Genomic DNA, 20,439 nt, shown 5'->3' with positions numbered 1-20,439 from the left:
CCACCCCCCACCCCCCATCTCCCTGATATCAAAAAGGTGCCACCCCCGTACCCCCGAAAAATATTCTACAGTATATCGTCGATCGAACGTACCTTTGATTTATAGAAACGTTATTTCACCAGCCGTCCACCTTCAGTATGACGCAGCATTAACTGGTCATGTCTGAGTGCAATTCTGTTGTATTGATTATGCGTGTTATATCAATGTTAAAGAGACAACGCGTGCAAACATGGACAGCAGAGAGAGGTGAAGACACCGTAAACGCCGACTAAATTTACGTGATTTATCAATTATGTTGTTACGCTAGTGTTCTAATCGGTCAATTATACACGCCGAGATGATGACTGCGTTGCAGCAACACATCTGCGCTACACAGCCTTTTCACGCGCCGTGCTGCTCGCATGAGCAGCTCAGCTGGCGGCCACTCCTCCTTGTGGGAACAGGGTGATAAGGAACGAGGCGTTGATGCGTGTTTACAGGTGAACCTAGGTGCTCGCAGCCTCATATGACCTCGCGTTTGCGAAAACATTTCCGCTCTATATCTCCGTGGCGCAAAACCGACGCCGAGGGTGAAGTGCATCCGCGGCATTGGTGGCGTTAAGTGCATTCTCGCGTGCTTGTCCGAACACCGGCCAGTAACGAGCATGCGGTCTGTTTTTTTTTTTTCTTCCCCTTCCTGTTTACAGAGTTCTGGCTGCGGCCTTTTGCCTATAGTATGTGTTCAACCTTCGGACAACCTAACGAACAAAAAATAAAAAAATAAAGCACTCGTTGAGCGTGAACGCGAGCAAGGAAAGGAGGTTATCTGAGTGTTGCCTCCTCGCTGCCGACCTGTGTGTGACATTCGATCTGTATGTGGACACTATGTTCTCGTCTTCATAAGAACGGAGACGCTTTCCTTGTACGGATTAACGCGACGCGCAAACTGTCGTTCGCTTGTCGCATGCAGCGCTCAGGAATAAGTCGAGTGGGCCCTTAGGCGTTCATAGATGGTGCGATTCAGGCAGTGTACACGGACGAAAGGTCATAGTTCAAAGGTAACGGCGGGAAACACTGTGGCAGGCTGACAATGACAATTATGATACTTCAGGTTTAATGTCCCGAAACCACCATATGATTATGAGAGACGCCGTAGTGGAGGGCTCCGGAAACCTCCACTTTCTGGTGTTCTTTAATCGTGCACTGACATACACGGGCCTCTATAGCATTTCGACTCCATTTAAACGTGACCGCCGTGGCGGGGATCGAACCTGCGACGTTCGGGTCAGCAGCCGGGCACCCTGTAGTTGCTACACCACCGCGGCGGACAGCGTAAGCTGAGGCAGCTATTACAAGATCATCATCATCGCCATCACCATCAGCAGCCGCCGCTGCCTGTTTACAAGCCTGCAAATTTCTGAATTTCTTCGCTCCACCTGAATGTTTGCCGTGCATTCCGGTGTTCTCCGACCATCTGTTACCTGTCATCAATACTATTGAGTATATTGATTGACTGATTTACCTGGAATCATTGATCGAAGTTTACTTGCAGAGGCAAAGCAGATGAAGGTACACGCAATACGAGAGGGGTTGCTGCGGAGTATAGCCTGTCCTACTCTTCATCATAAGTAATTTGTCGCACTCAAGTGCTGATGTTTCCCGCCTAAATCGAGACTTGTCTGCCTCGATGGCATTTTAGATCGAATCCCGACACGTCGTGCTCATCAACAGTCGGTACAGGTGAAATCGCGAGACCTTCCATAAATTTCAAGGGCAGGGGCCCGGCGGCATTAATTGTGTCATCTGATATGTTTACTGCTTATGGCGTCGTTGAAACCGTACGCAGATATATAAACAGTTGAACAGCTATACGACATAGCCGTGTCTCACCTATCTATATACCTCTCCGCCAATACATGCTTTCATGTATACTTATATCGTAGGCACTAATAAATCGGGCTTACTAAGCGGGAAAATGATCGTTCTTCTTTCTCCTGATTTAAAAGCTGCTGTTTTTGCGAGGTATATGTTCTCTGTCTTGCCTTAAATCTTTCATCACTAGCACGGAATATCGCTGAAGCGACGTTTCGGCGAGAAGGCTCGTCAGGCTTTACAAAAACAAGTCCCCTTCTTAAAACGTGGCCACATATGGCCTGTCAATAAAAGTAACAGACACCTACGCTAGTGCAAGTTTCGATGGCGACATTCCAGTACTTCCTCGAAATCTTCCCCTATAGGGGATGCGCAACGTAACTCCCGGGTGTTTGGGCGTGATTCATGTTGTGTCACACGTGCCACGAAATGAGCGTGTGCTTGGCGCAGCCCGTTCTGCGCGTTGCGTGGTCCGATGACGCGTCCGCATCACCGTGGTATACGTGAGCGCCGCTTTCTCAAGGTGCGTACTTGGGTGTGCGCGCTGACGTGTCGCATCTGTACCGCCCAGCACATTGTGCACGGTATTCATTACGGATCTCTCTGACTCAAGAAGCCTTGAAAAGTTCGACGGTGAAGGCTTCGGCAAACTCACTCGGTCGTGTCACTCGCAACAGAAGCAAAACCTCTTGCCTAACTCTACACCGTCGCGATCCATGATATCCAATAAGAACCGTGTTCTATAGAGAGTGCTCATCTGTAGCTCTTGTTTTTTTGCGATTTTCGGGGCGAAGCTCCTTATACCGGGTGATGGGGATGGGTGGGTCTAGCCTCGATGACGGTGAAGACAAAACGCGTTCCGGACCACACATTCTCTTTCTGCCATCACGGCACAGCACATGCAAGGTACCCACTACATGCCATGACGATGAAGATCACGGACAATGACCATGGCTTGTGCAGTGTATGACGTCTCGATGTGCTCCACGATGCATTTCGTATGACTGGAAACAACCAACAACCACAAGGAGTATACGTGCGCAGACATCGTCTTTGCCAACTTCAGGTTAGATCCGATACCACAAAGCAGTAATATACGTAATGAAGCAAAAATGAAATTCAGAACTTAAACCATTTATGACCAAAAACATTGTATATAATTGTGCACCGCTTTGTCACTCATTTATATATGAATGAGTGGTCGGTGTCGTGTTTGATTTACGGTAACACCGAACAATCCCACTGCTTCGCCCACTCATTGTCATTCCTTTCGTGGATATGGCGTGAATAATTAATACGGGTGCTTAATTACGACCAGATTCATAAGAGCCGCTATCCTATGCATCTCGAACCAACGGCTTTTTTTTTTTTTTCGCCATCCCCAACCGCTAATTGTGTACGAAAACACTTAACGTGTATATGTTCTGAGCACCCTTACGCGACGACGCTCTTTAATGGACGCAAAGCGCAACTGGAATCGACACGCTATAACAATTTACAAACCGAGACGGCAACGCGACCAGGGCAAAAGCGGACGCACCAGGGCGAAGGCGGTCAGACAGATTAAAACATGAGCGTCGCAATACGCTCGTATGTTTAATGCGCCGCTGTCCGAATCGCCTTCGCGATGAACACAGACCGACGGTTAATCTTGCCAACAGCACGCGATGCATCGACAGGATCCGGCTTCTGCGACCCCCCCCCCCCCCCCCTTCCCAAACCCTTTTTTGCTTCGCGACTGCAAATGACTCCCCATCACGTTGGCTCTTATACCAACACCGCTGCCGCCGCCAAGGAATTCGCGCCGAGGCGCAAGAGAACGGATGCGGCTCGGCCGCCGATCACTTTATCTGGGCTTATTTCCATTCGCATAATATAGCCATCGCCGATCGTCTCGCATATTCGGGGGATGACGGTAATACGACGACCGTATCACTACAAGATGGCCACTATAATCTGCGCCGTCCACTATACTAAACTGTGGGTCTCGTCCCGCATTGCCTCGAACAAGCCAGTGGACCGCGGCCAACGAACTCATTCTGCTGTTATCCGCGTGTTCTACGCGCGTCGGCGCGATGGAGACGTCATATACGTCCATGGTTGCCAGACCGTCGTCTTCGCATCCCGCACGTGCGCGCGATAGAGAAAGAGGCTGTCTTTAACGTATTTCTCAGTATTAGTTCCGTGCAGCAACGCGAGCATGTGAAAACTATGTACATTTCTTCCCCGAAGAACAGTATATTCCGAAATTATGTATGGTGACAACAACAACAACAACAACAACAACAACAACAACAACAACAACAACAACAACAACAACAACAACAACAACAAAACTTTAGCTCGGCGTTGCTGAATTATTGAAAAGTGCATCAAGGGGATGAGCTATTATTGTGTGCCATTACTGCGCTCGTTATGTGTTGAATCCATCAGCTTCATCAGACGTGATCGACAGCTCCAGAAAATTGTATATAGCCTCTGCTCACTGCCCGGAACACGAAGTGCAGGTTCACGTGCATGCATGCGTTACAGCCGGAAACGCGCCCCAAAACAAGTTTACATATGGTGAATCTTCACATTAGGATGACGAAAGTGGGCTGGGCGACTTCACAGTATAATTAAAAGGAGAAGCGGAGATTGTGTACGGCTTTCGATGACGTCACTGAAGCGGCCATGCTGGAGCACGTGCCGACATTGTCGGACGCGAACCTTGCGATGTCGCCTTAGTGTTATCAGTGCGTCGATACTGCTTCCTTCGTTATTCATGCACAGGGGCCTATTAACGTTCCAACGACGTCGTTATCGAGCAGTCTAATCGCCGCGTGGTCATACTGCCTTGACGTCACGTAAGCCGTCATGTTGGAGCTGTGTTGTGTGTCCATGACGTCACACGCAGGCTACTGATTCGATAGATATGGACTCCGACGTAGCTCTTGAAACGGAAGAACAACGCGAAGGCTCTCGCGAGTGCACTCTCGTTTGTTCGCACCGATGCGCGCGGGAGTCTCGCTGGTGCACTTTTGGAGCAGTTTCGAAGCGCCCCCTGTTCTCGCATGACGCCAACTCGCGCGAGACGTGCGGACACGAAGGGTCGACGTGTTGGCGTTGGGACAATAGCGTTGGCCGTGGCATTCGCAGCTGTTGCTTTCCTCCCAGCAATGCATTCAACTGCCGGCGCGTGCAGGTATATACACAGCTCGCTCGCAAGCGTGCCGCAGTGAGAGCGACGCCATCCGAGATGAGCTGCGCTGCCGGACGCCTGGGTAATAAATAACCCGAGGCCTAATTTACGACCGAGGCTGTCTCGCGCGACGCCACGCGCGCCGTAGAAAAGGAGCGAGGATTCCCTGTTCAGAGCGCGAACAAACGCCGCGCGCTGTCATGGCGGAACACGGAAGCCACCTGTGTAATACGCACGGGGAGGAGGCGTGAGACCCGCGTCGCACCAACTTTGTGTCACAACGCTCAGGTGGATATACAGAAGCAAGGCTTGAACCTGGCGACGTTCTCATTCGAATATTGCAGATCCATTTTAGTCGTTCACGGGATTTCGCGGAAATGAGCTGCTATCCGTGGTAGGCGTTGACCGTACGCGTTAAATCGGGCATGTGGTGTGTAGACTGAAAGGTTAATTTTTGTAGTCATGGAAGGTTCATTAGCGGATCATGGGAGAGGCCTTTGCCCTGCAGTGGGCGTAGTCAGGCTGACGATGAGACTGAAGGGGCTAAAATACAACACCCACAAATTTACACGCAATTGTTTATTATAACAGCAGACGGTTTTATCGGTCTGCTGTTATCGTTTCATGCTTCACTCACCAAACTGAACAAACACTTCTGTCATACTGCTACTTGTTTGTTGCGGATAAGCATGCAGCCGTGTGGAACTAACAAGGGTGCATTCAGTACTCAGGCATTTGCGTTGCTTCTAGCACAGTTGTATTTGCCGACGTAACTATTTCCTTTAACCTTCTTCCCACCTTCCGTCCGCTCATCTCTCCTTCTTGCATCTGCTGGCGGATATGCGACCTGCGGTGATAACGAATTGTTTTTCAATTATATAATCTCAAGACCAGCGGCCTCCAATGTGCTCCGGAAAAGTCGGAACTGTTAGTACTTGCGGCACGCACCCGGGGTAGACCACCAAGCTACGACACTCCTGACCCACAAGTCTTTCTACAGGGAGTCCAAATACCACAAGTTGACACGCTTCGAGTCCTTGGACTACACATACATAAAGATGGGTCTGGCTCTGCTGCCCTACCCCGGCTGCAGAACACTGTGACACAGCTCACCCACCTAATCCGAAGGGTGGCTAATCGCCGCAGTGGCTTCAAAGAGCACGACACCCTAAAAATGGTACAAGCTCTCCTTTACAGCCGCATAACGTACGGAACTCCCTACCTCAATCTGAAGACAGCGGAGAAACAAAAACTTAATCTGCTGATACGAAAGGCTACAAAGCTTGCCCTAGGACTGCCGCCAGCCGCCTCCACTGACCGACTGCTTCGCATGGGAGTTCATAATACGTGGGAAGAACTCACCGAAGCACACCTCATCAACCAGGTCGAGAGACTCAAGCTGTCCCTCACAGGGCAAGCCGTCCTTCGACGCACAGGATACCAGACCACTCTAGAACCCAACGAAGAACGCAAAGGCAAAATACCGTCACAGCTGCGAGAAAGCCTTGAAATTCAGCAGATCCCTCGGAACATGCATCCTCAACATCACCGAGAAAGGTGGCTCGCCAGGGTTAACATGATCCGGAAAAAACATGGCAATGACCCGCAGGCGCGATACGTGGACGCAGCCAAATATCCGAGACGTAATGCCTTCGCGATTACCGTCGCAGATTACAAGGGCGCGGTACTGGCATCGGCGACTATCCTCGCCAAACGTGCGGAAACAGCTGAAGAGGCTGCTATAGCACTCGCCACCCAGACGAGTGAGGATCCCATCGTGGTCTTTACCGACTCACAAACAGCGGCACGGAACTACCTGAAAGGCAGGGTATCCACGGTGGCGATAAGGCTACTAAAGCGCATGGACAATCCTCCTCCCTACACATGCATCGTGTGGATTCCCGGTCATGAAGGTCTAGAGGGAAATGAAGCGGCACACACCGCAGCCCGCGAATGCGTCAACCGGGCATTCCCATACCAGATCCGAGGCACCTCCCACTCAACAACAGAATCAGAGACAAGAGAAGCCATACCACTAACGTACCATGCATTACTGCAACATTATCGGCTCGAACGCAGGTTATACCCCCCGCCACATCCAAAACTCACAAGAGACGAAGGGACTGACTATAGGCGTCTTCAAAACAACACGTTCACACACGGCGTACTATTGCACCATATGAGGCCAACGTTGCACAGCTACATCTGCCCTCACTGCAATGTGGCAGACACTCTGGCGCACCTCCTACTGCAGTGCAAAGTAAGCGTCCCAAGACTACGAGCAGCAGCACCAGATGCGGACCTCCTCAGTGAAGCGTGGGAGGCTGCGATCTCCCAGCCGGACCTGGTCGAGCAGCGTCAACTCGTCGCTCGAGCTCGGCGGGCTGTCCAAGCCAGAGGGTTCCTGGAATAAGGGACCCTCCCACCTTCACTCACAAGCTTCTTTCAATAAATGTTTTCTCTCTCAATTATATATGGGCGATATAGAAGAAGCAGCGATCAGGCCCCTATTGCTGAATCTCGACAAAAAAAAAGTCATATAGTGTTCTTTATTGCCGTCTTATGTCATTCACCTGCATACCGGTTCCTTTCTGCGCTCCCTCGTCGCGCAGTCGTCGGTCGATTCGTTAATTACCCCAAGATCGACGGGCGGAGACATTCGCACCTATATAGCGTATAACGTGGTTTCTTTCCTGTCGTCGACCGCGTCCTCTGTGAGACTGCGTACTCAATCACGCAAGTTCACGACTTCCTTTTTTTTAAGGCTGTTTGCTTTCAGTCGTGTACACTTGCGACTGGCCGACGTTTATTCCCGGCTTGCATATATGGTCGATCAATCGAAACGTCTCTCCGAGACCACCATCCGTACATATACAGGAAGGCGGAGCGCATAGTAAACAATAATCGTGCTGCCGACGGAAGACAAAAGAAATAAAGGAAGCACGACGCACTGTATAGAATAGGGGCACATCTTCACGGTAGCAGCAGGAGAAGGAACGATGCACAAATTTTCCCTCTCTTTAATCGAGTCTTCGAGTCTCGTTGACTGCTGCTTCATGAGCGTCACAGCCACTCCTTCCTTTAGGACACGCTTGAGAGGTGTCCGTATATCGGGTTCGTTGATCTGCAAGTCCCCGTCGCGCTTCACATGACGCGCGGGTCGAGACACGACGACGTGCATGGGACGGCCGCATCTCTTCGCCTCTCGGCACTCGAGAGCCTTTCAATGCTTCCCAACACTCGCGAAACGATGTATGTGCCTACGAAGGCGCTCTTCAAATGCCTTTGGGTATTGAACCATGAGCCATGGATGGTTCAAGTGAATTGGCATCCAAGCACGCGACATGGACGGCACAAATATACAAAACATGTGTCCTTGAATCGGCGCTATCCAATATTTAGGATAGTGAACCTACTAGCCCAAGGTGTGTGTGTGTGTGTGTGTGTGTGTGTGTGTGTGTGTGTGTGTGTGTGTGTTTATTCTGCTATTGCATGTCTTCTACCTCTTCTTTTATATCTCTCTCTATCTACGTCCTCTTTCTTGTCCTTATTTCCCCACCGCAGTGCTGGGTAGCATACCAGATGTCAATACGTGGCTAACATCCAGCCCTTCCTCTTCATATCTATCTACCTGTTTGTTAGCCTATACGATTACATTGCTACCTACACGAAGCGCAGCTTTCGACTGGCTCGCTCTCCAATTGCTGATATTTACGATTTATACCTCCACAGGCTTCGATAGCCAGTGCCGTACGACTAAGCAGCGAGGATCCTTGTATAATTTTTATAAATATTCGCTAAGTGGCGGGTTCGGTACCCACTGCCTGAACACCATTTGGTGAATGGATGAATGTAGTTGTGAAATACAGTATGAATGAATGAATGAAAAGCAGGGGAGACAAGAAAGGCGGGACTGTTAACCAGTTTAGCATAACCGGTACTCTGCTGCGCTCTGCTGCGTGTTCTTCGTTTATTTATTACATGAACCACTCGGAAACCTTGAATCTTTAGAGCACTGGATATTCGTGTTTTGCGCGCATGTATGTGCGCGTGTTGTGAGCGAGTAATGTAGAGGCAAATGGCCTCTGAATGACGAAGTGAATTTGCACTCCGTGCATTTGCACCGGGTAACAGCTGACATTTTTATCCTTTAGGCACGTTCTATAGTCCAAACACTCGGCCGTTGAAACTCTCGTTTCCAGTGACAGAATGTACGAGTGTGGCGGCTCACGTGACTGTATGCGTGGCGACTTCATTCTACGAGTGAACTTGCCGAGCTCCAAGATACCGCTGTCACCAAGGTGTCAGTTAGCTCCGTTTGCCGGTTAGATGAGCCACTTGAGATTACGGGGCAGCGCGTTCGCACCTGGTTTCGCAAGATGAGTCGAAGCGTGCGGTGCTCGGATCAAAGGCTGGCCGGTAGGCTGACAGGCTATGAAGCAGAGCGCCGCACACACACTCAAATGTGTGGGGGACGGCTCAAAGAGCTGGAGCTACAGCTCCTCTGTGTCGACCGATAACGCCGGGGTCAACGCATGCAGGTAGTCCGTAGAGGGTCCGCCGGTTCGGGGCTGTTTCCGACACACTTAGCGTCAAGAACGTTGTCTTTGTGTGTCTCTCTTCGCAGTCCTATGTTTCCCCACCTAAGTGTAGGGTAGCATATATCAGATAATAACACCTGGTTGAACTTCCATGCATTCCTCTCTTCTTTCTCTCTCTTCGTGTCCAGTAAACATTTGCAGGAACGTATAGCGTGGTGTAATTACTGAAGTTCCGCGCATAGGCAAAGTGACGTGAACTAGCTGGCTAGACAGATCTTCACAAGGGGACTGTACCATACATAGACTAAAAAGACTCGTATACTTTATCACATTTAGATCTGCCACCTATAGGCGGAACAGTGTGGACGCTTGTTTTGCCGTTCATGCTGCGCGACGGATGAACCGTTAGATATACTGTATGTGACTCTGACAGGACCTCCTAAAGGAGCCTTATACAGTAACCGTAAAACCGTCGGCTAAAGACGCCACCTGGGGAAAAAAACTGGTAGCAGGCTCGCTGCGTTTTTGAGCGTAATATTTCGCACGAGGCGGGGCCAACGCTCACGTCCAAGGCCCGGTCTGCCGAGAAGCGCGTGGGACGAACGTCGAGCGAGCCCCGGAGAGAGCGATCGACTCGAGGCGGCTACTCGGTCGGCGTCGGACAGATCGGGTCCGCGATAGGCTGATTAGCGCGTTCGATTGCGCGCCTTCGAAAGCGGGGCCGCTGTGACGCGATGGCCTGCATGCAACACATGCTCCGCGCCGGTACGGCGCCAACACCACCGCAAACGCCCTCCGCTTTCCTTGTCTCGAGAGACGCACGCACGACTCACGGACTGTGAATACCGCGCTAATTCGTTCTCACTGCAGGCACGCTGTTGCGTAATGAAGACATTCGCTAGCCCCCCTTGGCCGCCCTTTCTCACGCCAGTGGCCAGGACTCGTAATGAGCTACGATATACGGCGCCCAGGGGAGGGGCAGTATGTCGCTACACCGAGGCGCCAAGAAAAAAAAAGAAATAGCATTAAAGCGCGCTATGACCTGCGCGGTCAATATACATGCAGTGCACGGACAAGCGCGTCCGTGTAAAAGCGAAGAGTGGCACCCAGTGTAAATATACAGGACTGATTGTCCAGTAATTGCAGTCGCGGGGATGTGGCGCACCCCCCGTGTTAATACAGCTGTACACAGATTGCACGCTATAGCACATTTTGGTGCTCGTGGGCACGCAACTCTCAATGGAAACGGTGATGTGGAGCAAGGACAGGGCACGTTGATTATGTCAGCGTGTGCAAGGAATTAACCTGTACGCATACGCAAAGCGCATACTAGTAGCTCTGGTGTTGCGCGGCCGATGGTATAAGGAGAAGTTAATTATTGAAGACAACAGGTGAAATTAGCGGCCGGCGCCTTTGGCCACTTCACTACACATGGAGCCTGGAGGGAACTGCAGGGCGCAGACAGTGTACAGAAAAGGCGCAACTCCGCAAGCAGTGGTAGCGTGTCAAGAAGATTATTTTGAATGAATGAACTAATGAATTTAGTCACCAAACGTAAACGTGGGAGATAAGCTTAGCCGTTTCAACAGTGCTGAAGTAGATTGCAGCATGATGTGCGATAAAACCCACCCGACAAATACAATGAGCTGACCTCACATAACTTAAAACTGCTCCTCCGAAAAAAAAAAAAAACCGTTCAAATCAACTCAACGATCAAAAGCCAGAACTGGTATTTCCGAGACTGTCGAGTTTCATCACGTTTGCGTAACCCAGAGGCGTAGCCAGAAATTGTCTTCGGGGGGAAGGGGGCGTTTAACCATACGCAAAATTTAAAAATTGGGGGTGTTGTGTTGGTGTGGACAACCCCTCCTTGGCTCTGCCGCTGGTGTAATCCGTCGTATTGTTAGTTCTGATTAGACGACAGCTCCTTTGCGTCCTCACTGATTTCTTTAGAACTCCAAGGCGTAGCATTACAGACGCGCAATATACGCATCTCTTTTATAGGGAGCGAGACGCAATGGAAAACATCGATGAGACTACTGTTTCGTCTCCATGCCGCCGTCAAAGCTCTTACCTCATCGTGAGGCAACGGCGCGTGCGAGGAATCGGAGACCAAGAGAGGGATGACTCGCTCACAAAGGCATGGCAATGTGACGGCAACGCAATTTTAAACTGGAAGAACACGGACTTCTTGTTCAATCGTTACGACATTGTGCGCAACAACCAGCGTGAGTTAAATATTCAAACTCTCTATTGTATCCAACAGCATTACCAAAGGCCATCGCTGAAAGCTGGCCGCTATTATTTTGTGATACTGCGATATGTATCGCCTGCTGTTGGCACCGAGAAAAGAGAAATAAAATTATTTTTTCATGGCTCCTGATGCAAGGTGGTTCAGTTAAAGCTCACTACTGACAAGGCCGTGCCTAGGAGGCTGTTGAAGTGGTTCTGACACGACGATAGTTATAGCGCGAGAACAAAACGACGACACATAGACAAGAAGGACACGAAAGACACGAGCGCTATATATTTAATATATTTATATAGTTTTTTTCTGCCAAAACACATAAAGTTGACATGCCCTTCCGTGTCATTGTGACAGAAAGTGCTACGTGGCAAAAGCAACTCGACTTGTTTATTCAGAACCACCTAAAGTATCTAAAGATTGATGACCCATTTTTGATCAAAAACTCGCAGGCTCTGATAGAATTTTTCAAACAGTCAAATCAATCTAATCTTTTCAGTTTTTCAATTGACATAAAGGACCTATACTACTCTCTGCCTCACGATGAGGTATTAGAATGTATAAGGGATAACATAGAAATTTTCGGGGAATTGAACTTCCAATTAAAAACTGCCATCAGTGCGCGAGATTTTCTTGACCTGGTTTTGCTGTACCTTACCTGTACTTTCGTTCAATGGAATGATTGCATTAATCTGCAGAAAAAGGGTGTTTCAATCGGCTCATGCATAGCACTTCTACTCAGTGATCTTCTATCGGCAAAAATGGTTAAAAAAACTGCAGGAAAAGTTAGAAGGCTCGCATGTCGTAAAAGTATTCAGATACGTGGATGATTTTTCGGTTCTTCTAAATTGTAATTCTTCTATGTTCCACTCGTTTGCGACTCAAACGATATGTGTGTTCGAAGATAGCGCTCGTGTTTTTCGTGTCCTTCTTTTCTCTGTGTCGTCGTTTTGTTCTCGCGCTATAACTATCGTCATGCCACACCAACTATGCCCAAGCTGCCACACTTCTATAGGTTCTGACACCCTTCGTTTCTTCGTTCGTTAACGTTTCGAATGACACTAGAGTATTTGCATACATTCACATTGACAACCAGTGGCCAAAGTTACCGTTATACACATAAACATACCCCCCCCCCCCCCCCCAAATTCGTGTAGGTACGGCCCTGATTGCTAAGACCAACGCAATCGAAGCGTTAAGCAGTATTCCGAAGCCCAGAAGACGCGACAAGATATGGAAGAATTCCTGAAGTGTTGGCACTAATCATATGTTTCCTATACATCGTTTCACACGGGACACAAGCCCAAGGCTATCGCTATATACTTCAATTTTACATTCGTGGTTCGATCGCTAAAAGCTCGCGAGATTTGTCAACGAAGGGATCTCACTCACCGTGTGGCTACTCCGTGCCGAAGTGTGGTCCGTCTTGGCGGAGCTCGGCTGACAGTGCTCTGACGACCTGCGTGCGGTCGCCTACGGCCGACGGATACCAGACTCGCAGCTCCCTGCGAATGAAAAAAACAACAAGAGAGCCCGCTTGAATGTACATTTCTAGGCAAAGTACCAAGCACACCAAGCGCATATACAGAAACGACAATATAACAGGTCGCACTGGTCGTGTCTTTCCGCAGAGGGAGATGCACGCCACGGAAACCGAACACCCAAGTTGTTTTTGAGTTGCCTGCCGTCGTCGTGAATGACGCGCTTGGCACAATTGCATATGCACGGTATGTATCACATGTCTCGGGTCGCGCCGCATGCCAGCGCGTGGTGCGATAACGGGTACACACCTTGCGTGGTCCACACAACGCGCCAGACCGGCTTTAGTATAATGCGGATGCGGTCTGATACGCTTATCCTCAATAACGGATGGGATTAGGGCACCCGGGAAGAAGCGAGTGGTCCCGCGTGAGAGCTCCAGTTATTATAACTGGTGCGCCGCACGAATGCGTCGCATAGTCTGCCGCATGCAACAGCGGAAGGAAGTGACGGTTCCCATATATATATATATATATATATATATATATATATATATATATATATATATATATATATATATTCTCACACGTGCTGTGCGGTCTTAATGTAAATATTTCGTGCACCGACGTCTTATGTGGTTCTGCCACCGCTCTGAGCAGACAAAAAAAAAGCAACCGGTGGCTTGCAGAACTACAGAAGTCCTGCAGCTCATAATAACAAACGATTCCTGTTGTGGCGTCATTTTTGTCTTTGCGGCGGCCAAGATGCGGTACTCTGAGGCATCCATGCATCACGTAGAGCCCGTACTCTGCATACCAATGGCTGCCGGGTGTGAAAGGCCGCTTTGGTATTCACGATGGATGGACGACTAGCTCGTGCGTGCGCCTGCACGAGTCGTCGTGACCATCCTAAGTGCTTAAGTGTGGCTGATCGCCGCCGAAGCCGTCGTCGCTGCAGTGGCCTTCTCACCTTGGCCTTTTAGCGGCCAGAGGCGGCGACATGGTATATGCTATATAACTTGCGAGCTCCGGTCACGGTCAAGGGAGCGGCGCTTGTTCGCTTCTTTCTCTCGGCCAAGGGCGGCCAATGACGGCGCGTCGTGACACCATCATATCGCGCTGGGAGAAAGCTTCTCAAGTATGTCGGAGAATATAAGCCCGACTCCCGTCTCGTGTCTATGGGTCGCCCACTTAGAAGAGGTCTTAATTACCTCAATGGCCTTAGATGCATCATCAAACGCAAAAAGTGACCTTCAGCGTCGGTAGCGTCAACACGAGAGACGCAAAACATCCTCACCATGTGATGACAGAGCCACGTGACATCTTCATAACGTCATTATCACGTCACATATCGTGCATGACCTCACATGGCCACGTCAGCACATGACATCATCGCTTGATCAAAGGTGTGTCGTTCGAGAAGGCAGTACGAAAGAACATTCGGTACGGAAGGACTTCGACGTTGAGGGGGGGCGTGAGTCTATACAATCGACTGAATAGAAAAAGAATGCTTTCTGCGCTCGACTCGTGATAGGCAAATGCATAATGCACGGTTGGTAATTGTTGACGCAAATGAATGCACGGATGCAATGCTGGGTTCATTGGCGACCGTGGTACTGTTCTTTAATGTAATAGAAACGGTGTGATACCCTGGCAGGTTGAGAGACACAATTTAAATTATCGCACGAAGCTACTTAAACAAATTAAACGAGTAGTATTTGCGTCGACTGGGGTGAGTCTTTATTCTTCTCGAAGCGCTGCGGAGGAGTGGCATTTCCCCCGCTATTGTTCCAGGCGAAGCGAGGGGCTACCGTCAAAGCGAAGCCTTCTACTTTGCTGGTGGTTTGTTGGCGATCGTCGCCAGGTGCTACAACGCTCCGAACAATATACCTATGGTAAGACGAGAGGCGACGGAATCTGCGCGACGTATCGTCACGTACCAATGTCGTACCGGTGTCCTTGGAACACGAGCGCATCACGCTATAGCTAACGCCGTCGCCAGCGCGGGGAGCATGAACGCATTCGATACGCGAGACGTCATCGTGTGACTCGACAGTCGTCCGAGCGGACGGCAGCGTCACGTGATGCACGGGCAGGCTCGCCTTCTCAAAGAGGCACCGCGACGGCTCCTTTGCCGGATGTCCTGTCAACTCGGCGTTCGTGGGACGGCGGCGGCAAGCTGTCTACCTCACTCTCTCCTGCAGGAGCTGCGTCTTCCGCGAGAACAAAAGCTCGAGAGGCGGATGCGGGCGTGATTGCCGTGACAAGGTCGATGAGACCACGACCGTCTCGCCCGGTCTGTAGCACGCGCAACTGGAAGCGCGTGGTCGCGCGGACCTCCGGGGGTAACACGCGTGAAGCGGTACAGGCCGTGGTTAGGTGAACGGACGGATACTGCAATGCTAACTATACGTCCCGATGAAATCCTGTTAGGAGGAATCGGCAATGGGTGGGGCGAGGTTGAACACGCGAATGTGCCGGACGTCCCGCCGTTGCGTCGTGCACATCAGTTCGTGCTTGACCGTTTGTAGAACGCACGTGCTCGCGTCGTATTGACGTCTTTTATTTTGATTTTTTTTTCTTCTAGGGAACAATCGTTACTTTACAAAATACCGTTCTCTTACACTATCGGCAATTCGTCTTTTTCACGATACCGCAGCGCATGAGCCTTCCCCAGGGAAAGTCACGAAACGCCTCCTGGTCTCGGAGGCCATCGTTCAATGCCAGTTTTCTTTGCCTCTACGAAAACCCTGCCAAAACGCCAAGGACAGCATAGGAAAATGAAAAAGGCGGATCATAGCGAGACAGTATTACAGTGCTGGACACATGTCAGTGATCTTGTGCATTGTACCCATTATTCGGCGTGCCTATAGTCAAATTCCTGCTAGTTATGATGCCGAAACTTTTAATGTCTCGGCATGATGTGGCCTGGACTGCACTGCGTGGTCCAGACCGATATGCGATGTGTGGTCCAGGTTAGCGACCTTGACCCTGACTACGGACCCGAATCTGCTTGCTGTAGAAGTCGATTGCCTGCCTGTTACCGCCCTAATTGACACCGGTGCACATATTTCTCATCAGCTGCACGTTTCATCAGCTACACAGATGTGACCGTCTCAACCGTTGCTTCAGTGAGGCACCCAATGCGGTCACCGTGTGTCGAAACATAACCGTGGAACAATGCAGGAGATCGTTGTCGACGTGTTTCTCGAATGCTGAGCAAAATGCCCTTCATGACCGACGCATGTTTGAGATGAGGTGATAAAAAATCCGGTTTCAAATGACGACGTTAGCGGACATTTCTGTTTAAGTTCAGTCTCCGCGTGACACTTGCATTCGTTGATCGTCGAAATGTGCTGGAAGAACGTCTTCCAATGGTTACAGTTGGGGCCTCATCGCTTACAGCTCTCTGGATCGATGGAACAGGCGATGGACAGCGATGGATACAGCGACTAGATGTGACCAAGCAGTACACGGAGAGAGACATGACTGGACGCGGGGAAGGGTTCGGTGCGCGTTCTGAGGACGTCGAAGAAGCAACAGCGCTGTGATGCCGTTGAGGCCCCCGTGTGGGGAGAGGAAGCGCGAGTGCATTGGCCCCCTCGACGTCCCGGCGTGTGGGGAGAGGCCGGGAGGGGGCTGCTTGCCGGCCATCTGGGCCCCGGCGACGGCGTTCTCTCCAGGGGATGCTGCCCCCAGGGCCCCAGGCGCGCATAGTTCGTATGCGTTAGAGATGGCACTATGTTCACGAGATGAGGGGTTAAGCTATGGTCGTGGCAGTCGCACTTCGATGAAGGTGAAAGGCCAGAGCCCGGCCGCGTGTACGGTGCGATCTCAGGGCACGTAAAAGAACACCAGCTGATCAAAATTTTCGGAGTTCTCCACTACGGTGTCTCTCGTGATCGTATCGTCTTTGGGTCGGAAAACCCCAGATATCAATTACTATAGAGTTGAGGGGCCGAGTTCACAAAACTTACATTTCCTAATTGCGGCGTCCCATTGGTCAGCCGGCTTCGCTGATGACACGACCGATATCGTGATTGGCTAAAACGTTCTCTTACAAAAAATTTTAGCGGAGGACGCTTTTGTGAATGTGGACTCAGTTCCTTGTGCTTGTAAGGCCATTGTCAGCTCGTTCGGCACTTGTGTATAAGCTGTCGCGACCAGTGAATGGTGTCATTCCTATACACCGTATATATGCCTATACATCGTCTAACGAAAGTCCATAGCCGTACTATGTGCTGAATTAGCCAGTTCTTGTGGGATGATCGAGGCTATAAGCTTGGATCTTTGGGCATGACTGAGCTTGGTTATTTATTCCCTATAGGAGGCTGAATGCCGGTGAGCGCCGATTGGTAATGAAGGTGCTATCGCGGCTGCAGTAGCATTTCTGACTGTGTCCTCTCAGATGAGCAGCTGTGAAATGTTTACCCGTGATATACCTGGATTTATCGCCATTACGTACGCTGTCGTCGAAGGCGCGGTGCATGAATTTATGCCGAAATATTTCACTTATAAGCGTCATATACAGTGAGAGCGCCGATAGAGGAGCAGCGCAAGCACCCGATGCATCACTGAAACCTGCGAGCAACGCATCTTAAATAGTTTGCATAGAATTTCGGTTTGATAGCTGTGCACCGTTGAAAATAAGACGAATAGTCATGTCTTTGCAACCTTTACATTCCCATGCATTTTTGTTTTCTGTGAACGGAACAATTTTAACACGAGCGGTCAATCTGCGCTCGTCTGTTTCGTGCGACATGTATACCTCGAAATCCCCCAGGTGGTCAAAATTTCCGGAGCCCTCCACTACGGCGTTTCTCATAATCATATGGTGGTTTTGGGACGTTAAACCCCACATATCAATGTATACCTCGAACGAAGGTGACAAGGGCAACCACAGAAAACACACTGGAAGCTTTTAACGAACCTGTATGCCTGCTGATCGATAAAAGGGCCGACATTGAGTTAACGGCACCGTTAACAGCCGCATAAACCTAACCAGATGCTTACAAATCATCGCAGCTATAGCTGACCCATACAGAGGAGCGCGGCCATATGGCGTTTCTTCGGGAACCGGAACTATATCTGTAGTCGTTACGTCTTTCGACTCCTACGCAGGAAAAGCTCTTTCCAGGCGTCCGCGCCGTCGACCTCTCCGCTGGCCCTTCGCTCGTACATTTCGTTAACGATCACCCGCTCTCAATTTATCATACACATGCGCGCCCTTTTCATACGAACGGGTGCCACGCGAAGCGGTTTTGTAATGTAAATATAGAAGGGTGTGTTTCGGAACACTCCGGTGGGCGCAGCGCTGGCCGGTCACCGTTACAGTTGTACCGCCCCGTTTCCGGCTGCTGCACGCACGCGCGATATTCCGTGCCGCGCGTTGATGGCACCTGGCTGCGCGGTAAAGATAATCGTGAGTGCACGATTAAATGCTACGGAAAGAAACGTTGTATTACGCTTGTTATCTCTAATTGATAGAGGCCGACATCACACTGTGCAACTGTCATGGTTCAATTATCGTTGATATGGTAAAAACTACAGGCAGCGATATATCACTCGAACTGTTGTGTTGAAGTATCGACCCGTAAAAAAAAGTGCTTAACTATACACGTAGTTAGCTCTCTTATCTTCTATACACAGCTATCGCTATTTCTTCTCTGAAAGCGATCCACCACTCCTTTGTTTAATTTGTTCATATTTTTTTTTTGTCTGAAATCATCAGAGAGTCGCAATTCGAGGTCGAGATCACTAAACCGGATGATACAGCTCGTTCAGTGCCGACTTCCGAGTACTGTCTCAACAGCTTACTCTTCGCTCGCAGCTTGCGTGGCCTGATAGACAAAAACCTAACCAAAAGTGTAAAGGCTATCATAATGCCGGAATCGCTATATATATATATATGGTGGCTTATGGCGAACTTGGCGTCCATAGGTTGTTGAGTTCGTAGCGTAGGTGGCAGTTCTTGGAATCCTTTTCTCGAGTACTTCTACAGTTTCTGTACAGCGCACTGAAATCATCGTACATTCATCATCGCTCAGCGGTTTGTATTTCGCCGAGTGGCGCCTCGAAAACGGTCCACTTGCGTTTCCGCGCAACGAACCGCGATCGCTTTTCTTATTCCGGGAACATCCGCTCTTCCCTCTACCAGCTCTTTTATCTGTTGCGTTCTGCTCGAAGCCTCGGACTCTGCGGCTGCGCACGTCAAGAAAGAGGCCGCGAACGTTATGTAGTGCGTCCACGGCACCGCCTCGTACCACGCGTTTGCCCAGGGGCGGCGGGGTCAAGACGCGGCTGCACTGTCGTCCTGGGTTGCTCCGGCTGGCCCGCCAGTTTGTCCTGTTCGCCTACGCGGCCGGCTCACTTGGCACGGCTGGCTGCACGAGCCGCCTGCGGATGCTCTGGGCCGCCACTGACACCGACCACGCTTCGCAGCAGGCCTGCAAGGGCTTCCTCAATGCTGGAAGTCACTGTACAGCCCGCTTTCGTGAAGGGTTGCCCGTTGTCTTCGTAGCGGCGCGGATGAGCGACTGCCTGGTCTCCGAGGCCTGACATGCGAGGGCGGGTTCCTTCTTGCACGCCGCCCGGGCATACGCGTCAGCCTCGCGAGCGAACGAGGTCGCTCCCCTAATTGCCCGTGTTATGCTCGAGCCGCGGTGTTGCGTCCACTTGCTGAGATGATTATCATTGTCATTGTATACGCCGGGAGTGGATACTCGAGGGAGGCTTCGAAATGTGAACGACAGAGATGTATACACTTCGCGTTGACTTTCACTTTGATAGTACATGGCCAGCTATAGTATAAGCGTATGCTGTCTTGGGGATATGAAGAACAGGATACTTCAATCTTAAGCGGTTGTCGAGTTTGCTTTTTGATAATGAATGACCCGCCGCGCTGGCTTATTGGTTATGGTGCGTGACTGCTGACCACAAGGTCGCGGGATCGAATACGGGCCGCAGAAGCCGCGTTTCCATGAAGGTGAAATGCTGGTGGCTCGTGCACTTAGATTTAGCTGTTCATTAAAGAACTCCAGGTGGTCGAAATTTCCGGAGCCCTCCACTACAGTGCCCTTCATAATCACATGGCAATTTTGGGACGTAATAGCCAAACATTTTCCTATAGTGAATGAATAAGAT

The 20,439-nt window shown here is 50.3% G+C and overlaps 2 protein-coding genes across 3 annotated transcripts in view; one reads left to right on the top strand and one right to left on the bottom strand.

Moving 5' to 3' along the window:
• LOC142814278 (uncharacterized) overlaps positions 1–20,439 on the top strand; it is a 292,392-nt gene that overhangs the window by 46,906 nt on the left and 225,047 nt on the right. The window lies entirely within an intron of this gene.
• The window catches only part of LOC119171991 (semaphorin-5A-like), a 169,709-nt gene that overhangs the window by 82,815 nt on the left and 66,455 nt on the right, over positions 1–20,439 (bottom strand). For both annotated transcript variants that reach the window (XM_075892792.1, XM_037422922.2), the window contains exon 2: positions 13,211–13,323. The gene's annotated coding sequence lies outside the window, so the exon portion shown is untranslated. The remainder of the gene's footprint in view (positions 1–13,210; positions 13,324–20,439) is intronic.

This window comes from Rhipicephalus microplus, chromosome 4, assembly GCF_043290135.1.
Source record: "Rhipicephalus microplus isolate Deutch F79 chromosome 4, USDA_Rmic, whole genome shotgun sequence".
Classification (NCBI taxonomy): Eukaryota; Metazoa; Arthropoda; class Arachnida; order Ixodida; family Ixodidae; genus Rhipicephalus; species Rhipicephalus microplus.
This window is presented reverse-complemented; position numbering and strand designations above follow the sequence as displayed.